At 35.6% G+C, this 11,149-nt stretch overlaps 1 long non-coding RNA gene across 1 annotated transcript in view; it reads right to left on the bottom strand.

Moving 5' to 3' along the window:
- Positions 1 to 1,661: 1,661 nt before the first annotated feature.
- The window catches only part of LOC111769104 (uncharacterized), a 51,435-nt gene continuing 41,947 nt past the window's right edge, over positions 1,662 to 11,149 (bottom strand). The window contains exons 3-4 of the long non-coding RNA XR_011428855.1: positions 2,392 to 3,106; positions 1,662 to 1,858 (exon numbers count right to left, since the gene is read on the bottom strand). This is a non-coding gene — a long non-coding RNA (uncharacterized lncRNA). The remainder of the gene's footprint in view (positions 1,859 to 2,391; positions 3,107 to 11,149) is intronic.

Here is an 11,149-nt window from a genome sequence, read left to right as displayed (position 1 = left end):
ATGCTGTTTAGTTTTCAAGTGTTTTGTGATTTTCCTATTATCTTTCAGTTATTGATTTCTGGTTTGATTCCATTTTTGTCAGTGAACACATTCTGTGCAATGTTAATTCTTTAAAAACTGGTAGAGGTTTGCTTTACGACTCAGCATGTGGTTTATCTTGGTATGTGTTTCTGTGGACGCTTGAAAAGAATGTTTATTCTGCTATTGTTGGGTGGATTGTTCTATGCATGTTGATGGGATGCTGTTGGCTGGTGGTGTTGTTGAGTTCTTCTATATCCTTGCCAATCATTTGCTGGTGGGGGGGAGGTATTCACATCCCTAATTATAATTGTGGATTTGTCTATTTCTCCTTTCAGTTCTATCAGTTTTACTTCATGTATTTTGAAGATCTGGTGATACACAATTAGGATCAACCCTTTTATCACTATGTAATATCTTTCTCTATCCTTTGTAACTTTCTTTGCTCTGAAGTCGGGGTTATCTTATATTTGTATAGCTATTTCTTCTTTCTTTTGATTAATGTTGGCATGGTATATCTTTCTATATTTTTAATTCCTACCTACTTATATTGTTATGTTTGAAATTTCTTGTGGACAGCATATACAGTCATGCATGGCTTAATGACACCGATATATTCTGGGAAATGTGTTGTTAGATAATTTCATTGTTGTGCAAATATCATAGACTATTCTTACATAAACCAACATGGTATAGCCTACTTAACACCTAGGCTCTATGGTACTAATCTTATCGGATTGACACTGTATGTACAGTCTGTCATTGACTGAAATGTTGTTATGCAGTGCATGACTGTAGTTGGGTATGCTACGCTCTGTCTTTTGATTTCTATAATTAGAGCACTTACATTTAATGTAATTATTGATATGTTAAGGCTTATGTATGCCATTTTGTTTTTGTTTTCTATTTGTTCTCTCTGTTTCTCATTTCTCCATTTTCTTTTTCCTCCCTTCATGTGGATTACTTGGACATACTTTAGAAATCCATTTGATTTATCTGTTGGTGTTTTTTTTCTTAGTGTGTCTCTTTGTATAGGTCTTTTAGCGGTTGCTCAAGATATTACATTATATATACATAACACACTCTACTAGAGTCTACTGGTGTTCAGGTGAACTACGGAAGTATTTCCTCTCTATATATCCCTTTACTCTTACCATGTATGGCATAATTGCCTTACATATTTCTGTATATTTAGACAGGCTTATAATACATCAGACAGTGGTATCATTTTTGCTTCAACTAGCAAACATAATTTAGAAAATTCAGAGGATGAGGAAAGTCTACCATATTTACCCATATGTTTTCTTTTTATATTGTTCTTTCTTTCTTTCTGATGTCCCAAGATTACTGGTTTTATCAATTCTTTTCTATTTAGAGAAGTTAATTTAGCCTGTCTTTTAGGGTAGCTCCATTGGTGACAAATTCTCTTAGTTTTCCTTCATCTAAGAGTGTTTTTCCCCTTCATTCCTGAAAAATACTTTTGCTGGATAAAGAACTCTGGATTTGAAGTCTTTTTATTTCAACACTTGAAAAATGTTGTACTACTTCCTTCTGGCCTCTGTGGTTTCTGATGAGAAATCTGGTCTTACATGAATTATTTCTCCCACTAGGAAAGGTGTAATTTCTCTTCCTTGCTTCCAAGATTTCTTCTTTTCTTTAGTTTTCAGCGTTTGACTATGATGTGCTTAGGTGTAGTTTCTTTGGGCTTATTTTATTTGGAGTCTGCTTGACTTCTTGAGTTGGTAAGCTTACATTTTCTTGACAAATTTGAAAAATTTAGCCATTACTTCTTTGAATACTTTTTCAGCCACACCATCTTTCTCCTCTCCTTCCAGGATTCCTATGAAAAGAATGTTACATTTTTTTGTTAAAGTCCCCAAGTCCTTGTTAATTTTTTCTGGTCTATTTTCTTTCTGTTGTTTGTATTGGTTAATTTCTGTTGTTCTGTCTTCTAGTTCACTGATTCTTTCCTCTGTCCTCTCTATTCTGCTGTTGAGCCCATTCATTGAGTTTTAAAATTTTAGTTATTTTACTTTTTAGTTCTAAAAATGCATTCGGACTTTCTTTATTTCTTGACAGAGACTTCATATTTTTTCATTTGTTTCAAGCATGTTCGTAATTGTCAATGCAGTTTTATTATGGCTCCTTTAAAATTCTTGTCAGATAATTCCAACATCTGGCTCCAATTTTGGCATCTATTGATTGTTTTTTCTCATTATAGTTGAGAATTTCCTAGTTTTTGTATAATGAGTGATTTTTAAATTGAATCCTGGACATGTTAGTTATTATGTTGTGAAACTTTGGACCTTATTTAAATTTGCAGTATAGCAGGCATCCTTTGACACTACTCTAATGGGGGAAGAGAAGTCTTACCTCATTAGTGTCAGGTGGGGGGGGTAAAAGTCCAGGTTCCTCACTTGGCTTCCATTGATACTGGTGTGGGGGAGGTGCTCTTTGTTACTGCTGGGTGAGGGTGGGGGATCAGGCTCTCTATTATGCATCCACTAATACCACTCTGGCTGGGAGTGGGAGAGGCGGTTCATTACTGCTTCCCACATGGCCTGCTTGACACTGTCAGAAGGTGGTGCCTTGTTACTACTGGATGTTGGCAAACGACTTGACTCTCCACTAGACCCCTCTAATATCAACTCAGCAGAGAAGGAGAGGGGCACCTCAATATCTTCGGGTGTGGATGGGAAACTAGTTTTCCCATGTGGCCTCCACTGATCCCACAGAGATGAATGCTTTGTTACCTTTCAGTAGGAATGAAAGTCCCATTGCCTTTCTTAGCTGTCATGGATGTGTCCCTGGCAGAGGAGTTCCAGTGACTTATTACAGCTTGGTGAGAGTATAATTCTGGTTTCCTCAATGGGCTTTGATGATACTTGATGGCAGAAGTGTAGGTGGGATCCCAGTTTTTCTGTAGTGTTTGCTGGAGTAGAGTGGTTATTGCCTAATTTTTTTTTTAATATCTTGATAAGTTACCCCTTTTCTGGATCTTTGCCTGGATGGGGAAGGCTTTTTGGGGGGACATTTTTTGTCTGTGTTTGTTGGTGTTTCCAGGTTTCCTGCCGCTTCAGCACCCAACCTGGGATAAGAGGCAAAAAGAAAACTCAGGGAACACGTTGCTCAGAAGTACCCGTGCTGCCAGTTGCTGAAATATTTCTTTTATTCTAATGTGCAAATTGGCTTGCTTCTATGCTTTTTATTCCCTAGGGCTTAGGTTTTAGCATTCTCAGGTTTTCTAGGTCAGTTGCCACTTTTCTATCTGCTTTCCAATTTTTCAAAATTTTTTGTTTAGCATCTCTTCTCCTGATTACTTTTGTCCTTATGGATTTATTTCTAAAAATAATTTAATTAGTCTTTTGTGAAGGATATGCATCTTATTTTAAGAATCTATTTTAAGGTGTAATTCTTCAAAAGTATTTCCTTTGTGTGAGGGTTTTATTTCAAATATTTTATATCTACTTTCTCCATGCTAATGGCCTCGTGACATTACATCAGTCAGGGATAATTAGGAGATAGAATTTACTTTAATAGAGGGAATTCAATATAAAGAATTGTTGACTAGATATTTAAAACTGAAGAAAGACAAAAAGAGAACATGATGGTATTATGGAAAGAGCAATTGCAAGAAGCAGCTACCATTCCTAGAGTTGGGAAAACAAAGAAAATAATATACAATGATTAAAACTTGGACGATTACAGAAGGGACTCCACACAGCTGAAATCCTGGCCTTAGAGCTGAAAGAGCTTGTCTGATGGTGCTGATGTTCCTAAGCTCAGAGGAGGGATCTGCGAGTCTGGGGCTCAGCCTACTGAGGAGGGAAGTGATGGTGAACTTTTCCTGGGGTCTCTGAGGGTACATAATAAGGCAGATTCTGCAAGTGTTGGAAACACTACAAAATAGATTTAACTGAGGCTACAAGAACAAATCACCATTGCTTGACTGGAGAAGCAAGGCTGGGGTGATGCTACAGAAATAAGATGCATACAGGAAGCCCAAAATAAGCAAATAGGAGAGGCAGCCCCTTCTTTCTCCTCCATTTGTGAGGTTTTCCTCTAATACCTTCTCTTTGCAGAACTTTCCAGAAGTGTGATTTACAGACTTCTGACTCTAGAAGGAGAAAGCAGAGTATAGAAGTTGGATTTGAACGTGAGAGACAATAACTTTAAAACAGACATAATTATCTTTAACTTTATCTTAAAACATTTTCATTTTTGAACTATTCGGATAATTACTTGTGTTTTCTAGTTTGCTTTACTGTCAGTAACTATCTTATTTTTTGCAATACACATAGCAAACATTATCCTGATACCAAAACCAGACAAGGACAACACAAAAAAAGAAAATTACAGGCCAATATCACTGATGAACATCGATGCAAAAATCCTCAACAAAATACTAGCAAATCGAATACAACAATACATTAAAAAGATCATACATCATGATCAAGTGGGTTTCATTCCGGGGATGCAGGGATGGTTCAACATCCGCAAATCTATCAACGTGATACACCACATTAACAAAATAAAGAATAAAAATCACATGATCATCTCAATAGATGCAGAGAAAGCATTTGACAAGATACAGCATCCATTTATGATAAAAACTCTAAATAAAATGGGTATAGAAGGAAAATACCTCAACATAATAAACATATATGACAAACCCACAGCAAATATCATTCTCAATGGAGAAAAACTGAAAGATATCCCTCTAAGAACAGGAACCAGACAAGGATGCCCACTGTCACCACTCTTATTTAACATAGTGTTGGAAGTCCTAGCCAGAGCAATCAGGCAAGAAAAAGAAATAAAAGGGATCCACATTGGAAAAGAAGAAGTGAAACTGTCACTCTTTGCAGACGACATGATTTTATATCTAGAAAATCCTAAAGAGTCCACTAAAAAACTTTTAGAAATAATAAAGGATTATAGTCAAGTTGCGGGATACAAAATCAATGTACAAAAATCGGTTGCGTTTCTATACACTAACAACGAAGTAGCAGAAAGAGAAATTAAGAATATAATCCCATTTACAATTGCAACAAAAAGAATAAAATACCTAGGAATATACTTAACAAAAGAGGTGAAAGACCTGTACACTGAAAACTATAAGACATTGTTGAAAGAAATCGAAGACACAAAGAAATGGAAAGATATTCCGTGCTCTTGGATTGGAAAAATTAACATTGTTAAAATGTCCATACTTCCTAAAGCAATCTATAGATTCAACGCAATCCCTATCAAAGTTCCAACAACATTTTTTACAGAAATAGAACAAAGAATTCTAAGATTTATATGGAACAACAAAAGAACCCGAATAGCCAAAGGATTCCTGAGAAAAAAGAACAAAGCTGGAGGTATCACACTCCCCGATTTCAAATTATACTACAAAGCCAAAGTAACCAAAACTGCATGGTACTGGCACAAAAACAGACACACAGATCAATGGAACAAAATTGAGAGCCCAGAAGTAAACCCACACGTTTATGGACAGCTAATATTCGACAAGGGAGCCAAGAGCATACGATGGAGAAAGGAGAGTCTCTTCAATAAATGGTGTGAGGGGATGCACTATAATTAGTGTTCAGGTGGTGAACATGATGTAATGTATACAAAATTTGAAATATGATGTACATCCGAAAAAATAAAAATTTGAAAAAAAAAAGAAAGAAAAGGGATTTGTAACTTTAAATTCTGAAAAAGAATGAGTTGCTAATTTATTGTGGTAAGTCATGGAATTTACAAGATGGGGGTTAAATTGAACTGAAAATTATATATGTGTGATAGTAAATCTGTATTATATTGCCAAATTTGAATAATAGTTAAAACTTCTATGGAAGATTGCTATATCCACCATCCCTCACAATTTAGAGCTACTGTGCTTATTTAGTCAATGTGAATCCATTAAAACTGTTTCAATGAAAAAGCAAAAATGTATCCAAATTGAAATGCTTTCTGGGAAACTAGTTTTCGCACATTCTTAAGAAAGTATACCTGTACACAATTTTAGAACGCATTAGTAAAGAAACTAAATTAAGAAAGAAAAATGTTTGGGGCCAAAAATGTATATGTCACCAGGATGTGTAGCACATTGACAAAGCTGTGATTTGGCATTGCCTTTAATTTTTGGTCTTTAAGAATTACTAATAGAATGAAGTAAAAAGTTGCATTGCTCTCTTTTGACAAAGACACATATTTAAACAGAATGAGAAAATGCAATGCAAACTTCAAGGTGAACTTTGGAATTACAGGATGTTACCCTGAATTGATGTGCCAAGCTTGTTAGTATTCCCAGCCCAATCGCTACATAAACGGTGTTACCTCTTGTCTTGTGATTCTGGAATTATTTAATTGAAAATGTGTTGGCTATCTGTCTTGAATGGATTATTAGAAACAAAGGAGACAATGACCTATAGAATGCATTACCATTTTCCTGTTGATAAATCAAGCAAATGAAACAGCGCAAAGTGGAAAATATAAAAAAATTCATCTTTCTGAAGTCAGAAATAGGGAAAAATATAATAAGCTCTAGAATGTATTCAGGATAACATGAATAAGGCATCGTAAAGCATCCAGCATGCTCAGGTCTGGCACTATTATAGGGCTTGTGGTAGCAATTTATGTCAAGCAAAAAATTAACACTGGAAAATAAATTTCTCTGGACACAGTCTTTGTAACTGCGTTCATTGTGTAACTTGCATTTCTTAAACTACTACTGGTTTGATAAAGTTAATTTAATCAGAGAGGAATTCACCAGAAATAAATGTATAATAACCGAGAAGTGAGATTAATGTTTTGGAGAAGATAGGAAATGGATAAAATTACTGTTGAGGTTAGTGGGCCTCAAAGAATGTTCTTTTTCACAGTGTTGATCCCAGATATGGGTAGTAATGAGCATGCTAACCATGTCAGTTTTCACTGACCTGGCTTAAATTGTACGATGTAAGAGCTTTGTCTTGTTAAGATAGAGATGCTGCTACACTTTGGAAAACAGGGGTTTCATCTGACAGCAAGAAAGGCATAGTCTGCCTGTCTTTCTCATGTTTACAAGAGGCTTTAGAAAAGGGTTTGGCAGGGCCAAATGAGAGGGGAAAAAAATCCTCCTTTGACTGCAGACACCGTTTCTTTGTTCAATTTTGTGGTGAATGATGTACTTGCTGCACATGATCGCTTCTCAGAAATGTATTAGCATTAGTTGCTGATAAAGTAATCAGGAGAAATTCTGTTTCCTAGCATCCCTTTTAAAATTCATATTCATCTTAATAGCAGATAAAATTGGTCTGCCTTTTTCTTAAAATTTTTAGTTCACCTTTATTCATTTTTTTTAGTTATAGCTCGTCCCACAATATATATATAAAAAAAGGTAAGAATCTCTATTTTTCTGTTACTTGATTTTTATATTTCACTTTCTGGATAGAAAAATACACGTATTTCTTCCTCTCTAGGTCATACAGTCCTGCTAGTCACGAGTGAACAGTATGACTCCTCATGAGGAGCTAGAAGTCGGAGCCGATGAAGATTGTAACTAGGAGAGAGAAACTGACTGGGAGGTGGTGGTGGGAGGTTAAGGGTGTGGGTAGAGTTCATTGCCCAGGTAAGGTGGCAGGGAGGCAGGGGGAATCTGAAAATCAAAAGGGATGAACCCATGTTTCAGGCCATCATGGGAACAGGGGTGAATCCAGAGTAGGAGTCAAGAAATCAAGGTAAGTCAAATCCAAGTGACCATCCAAAGCCGTCATACGGCAAGAAGATTTGCGAGGGGCATCTACTGTAAATCTGGTTGATAGTTCTTCCAAACCACTCCATGAACAGATATGTTTTGTACCTGGAGGGCCTTAAAGATATCCCATGTCTTCTTGACATCACCTAGTGAGATAACTAGGACTCCAGGCCCACCCGCCAAGTCCTCCATCCACTCTGATCCTGGGGGCTCGGGTCCCTTGTGTGCTTTTCTGGGTTACAGCTGTAATCTGTATGGATACTTGGAGGCTTCTTTTAGCTGAAGCTCTTTCAGATTCATTCTCTCAATCTGGCTGCTCCTGACCAGTTCCCTTGGTTACACACTCCAGCTACTGTAACTCATTTCTGTGCTTCCTGAGTTGGCAGTGGGTGTATACCCTGACCTGTGATGTTAACTAAGTATGTTAGCCAAGTATTGACTGGCTTTTAGATTTCAATTCCTTTTGGCTATCCTCAGACCTGTATTCTTATACATGGACTTTAGAACCAATTTGATAAATTAAATAAAAATCCTATGTAATTTTCATAGAAATTTTCTGGGCCTAAACTAGGGTGAGTCAAGTGATGTGAGTGAGGTATTTACCTCAAGTGCAAAATATAAGAGGTTGCCAAAAAACTCAATAATAAAGATAAATAATGTTTTAGAACACAAAAATTAATGCCAAAAGTACCTGAATAACAAAATATCAGAATTTTCAATAAAGACTGGATCAATAACACTGTCATACCCAATCATATTGAAGGCAGAGGTAAGACGGAAAATCAGGATTGATCCTGTCTTTAATTCCTTATGGAAATTTTTTATACTTTGTTAATCGCTGACTTTTGCATCAATTTTGAGTTTTAGAACATATTGCATTAAAATGTTATTTATCTTGATTACAGAGTTTCTTGGTACCCTTTTAAATTTTTGCACCCTGGTCAAGGTCCTCACTTGTCTCACTCCCCTCACACTAGTGCTAGCTATTATACATTCATAATTTTATTTAGGCAAAATTAATGTCTTTTGTGATTTTAAGTTTCTCAATCATAAATATCTTCTTTATTCAGGCATTCTTTTCTGTCCAGCAGTAAATATTATACATCTTTTTCAGGAAGATCTTGCACACTTTAAAAAAAATATTTCTAGTACGTTATGATATTTTTTGCTCTTTTAAGTAGGTTTTACTTTTGTATTATTTAAAAATGGTTATTTTTGCAACTCATTCCTGTATCTATGTATCCTTTCCTTCTTTCATGCAACAAACACATATAGATACCATCTATGAGTCATACATTGTTCTAAGTAATTTGGTATAGCAGTAAACAAAACTAGTGAGAGAAGACCAAAAATAATCAAATAAGCCAATAAAAAGGAAAGGTTGAACAATAAAAAGTGTTACGAAAAAAACTAAAACAGGGCGGGGCTGAGATGGGGCTGAGTCAGTTACATATAAGTTGAGATCAGAATGTCAAGAAGGAGGCATGGGTCTGAAGGTCTAAGAATGCAAGATAAGCTCTACAGGAGAGCTGAACAATATCAGGATGGAATTTAGACATCTCGACCCACTACTTCCTTAGCTTCATTCCTTCTATACAGCCTGAAGCTGCTTTCTTACTCTGTTTTCCTCTCATTTGACTTATTCATTAATTCGTTCACTAAACCAAAGATATTTATTGACACCTTACTGTGCATTCTTTTCACTTTCAGCACTAAAGCATCTTTGTAAATTAAATTGTTGATATACTAGCAGTGAAGAACTGGAAATTGAAATTGAAAAAGCATCATTACAATAGCACCAAAAAAATGCAATACTTAGGTATAAATCTTATAAAATATGTTAAAGGTCTGTATTCTGAGAACAAGAAAATGTTGATGAAAGAAATCAAAGAAGACTTAAATAAAAGGAGAGATGCCATATACTCATGGACTGGAAGACCCAATTTTGTTCAAACCTTAATTCTTCCTAAATTGGTCTGTAGAGTCAAGGCAACGACATTCAAAAACCCAGCAGTACTTTTTATAGAAATTAACAAGCTGATTCTAGAATTTACATGGACAAAGGAACTAGAATAGACAATTTTGAAAAATAAGAAGAAAGTTTGAGGACAAAAAAAAAGATGCTCACCATCATTAGTCATTAGGGAAACAAATTATAACTACAATGAAATCTCACTAAATTTTTATGAGAATTGCTAAGATTAAAAGCAAACAAATAAAACAGCTGACAATATTAAGTCTTAGTGAGGATGTGGAACAACTCTCAAACTTTGTAGGTGGGAATGTAAAATGATACAGTCATTTGGGAACACTGTTTGGGAGTTTCTTATATAGTTCAACATACCCTTACCATACCATTCAGCAATCTCATTCCTGGGTGCATACACAAAAACATGCATGCGAATGTTTAGAAAGCTTTTTTCATAATTGCTCCAAACTGGAAACAACTCAAATGCTCTTCAACTGGGGATTAGTTAAACAAACGGTGGTATATCCATACAATGGAATGTCTTTCAGGAATGAAAAGGAACAAACTACACAAAACAAAATAGATGAATCTCAAATTCATTATACTAAGAGAAAGAAGCTAGAATCAAAATGGTTACATACTGTATGATTGCACTTATATGACATTCTAGAAAAAGTAAAACTGTAGAAACAGAAAATATGTCAGGGATTGCCATGGGCTGGGGGTGGGGGAGGGGCTTATTACAATGAAGCCTGGGGGTATTTTTTGGAATGATGACGCTGTTCTGTTCCTTGATTATAGTGCTGGTTACATGACTATATATGTTTGTCAAAACTTGCAGGGTCAGTTTTCTGATATATAAATTATGCCTTCATTAAAAAAATGAAAACAAAAAGAAATTATAGAGACACTAGAATATAGGGTTGATTTTGTGTGTATGTAAGTGTGCATATTTATGAAGCAACCTAGTACAATAAAATCTGGTCACCTTCTGTAAAACTACATTTTTAAGAAAATGTTTTGCTGTCTGGAATCTAAAGGTCTGGGAGCCATTGGTTTTGAATGATGCATCTCAAAATGGAGCATGAGCATCACTTGGGAACTGGATAGAAATGCAAATACCCTATCCCCACCTACTGAATCAGAGACTTTGTGGGCGGGGCTCAGCAACCTGGTTTAACAAGTCTGTTAGGTGACTCTGATGGACACTGATGTTTGAGAGCCAACATCACTGTTCCTTTGTTTTATATGGAGTCACTATCGTGTGGATTTAGGAGTAAAGCAAAGCTGCTTTTGAATTCTGGGTCTTTCATTGTGTGAGGTTTTTAATCCTTTAAGGTTTGATTTTTTTTATCTCTAAAATCGGGATTTTAATATCTACCTACTAACATTGTTGTTTAATATTTAAATAGAATAATGTCAGTAAAGTGCTT

This window comes from Equus caballus, chromosome 19 (assembly GCF_041296265.1).
Source record: "Equus caballus isolate H_3958 breed thoroughbred chromosome 19, TB-T2T, whole genome shotgun sequence".
NCBI lineage: Eukaryota > Metazoa > Chordata > Mammalia > Perissodactyla > Equidae > Equus > Equus caballus.
Note: the sequence above shows the minus strand (reverse complement) of the source record. Positions and strands in the feature narration are given on the sequence as shown.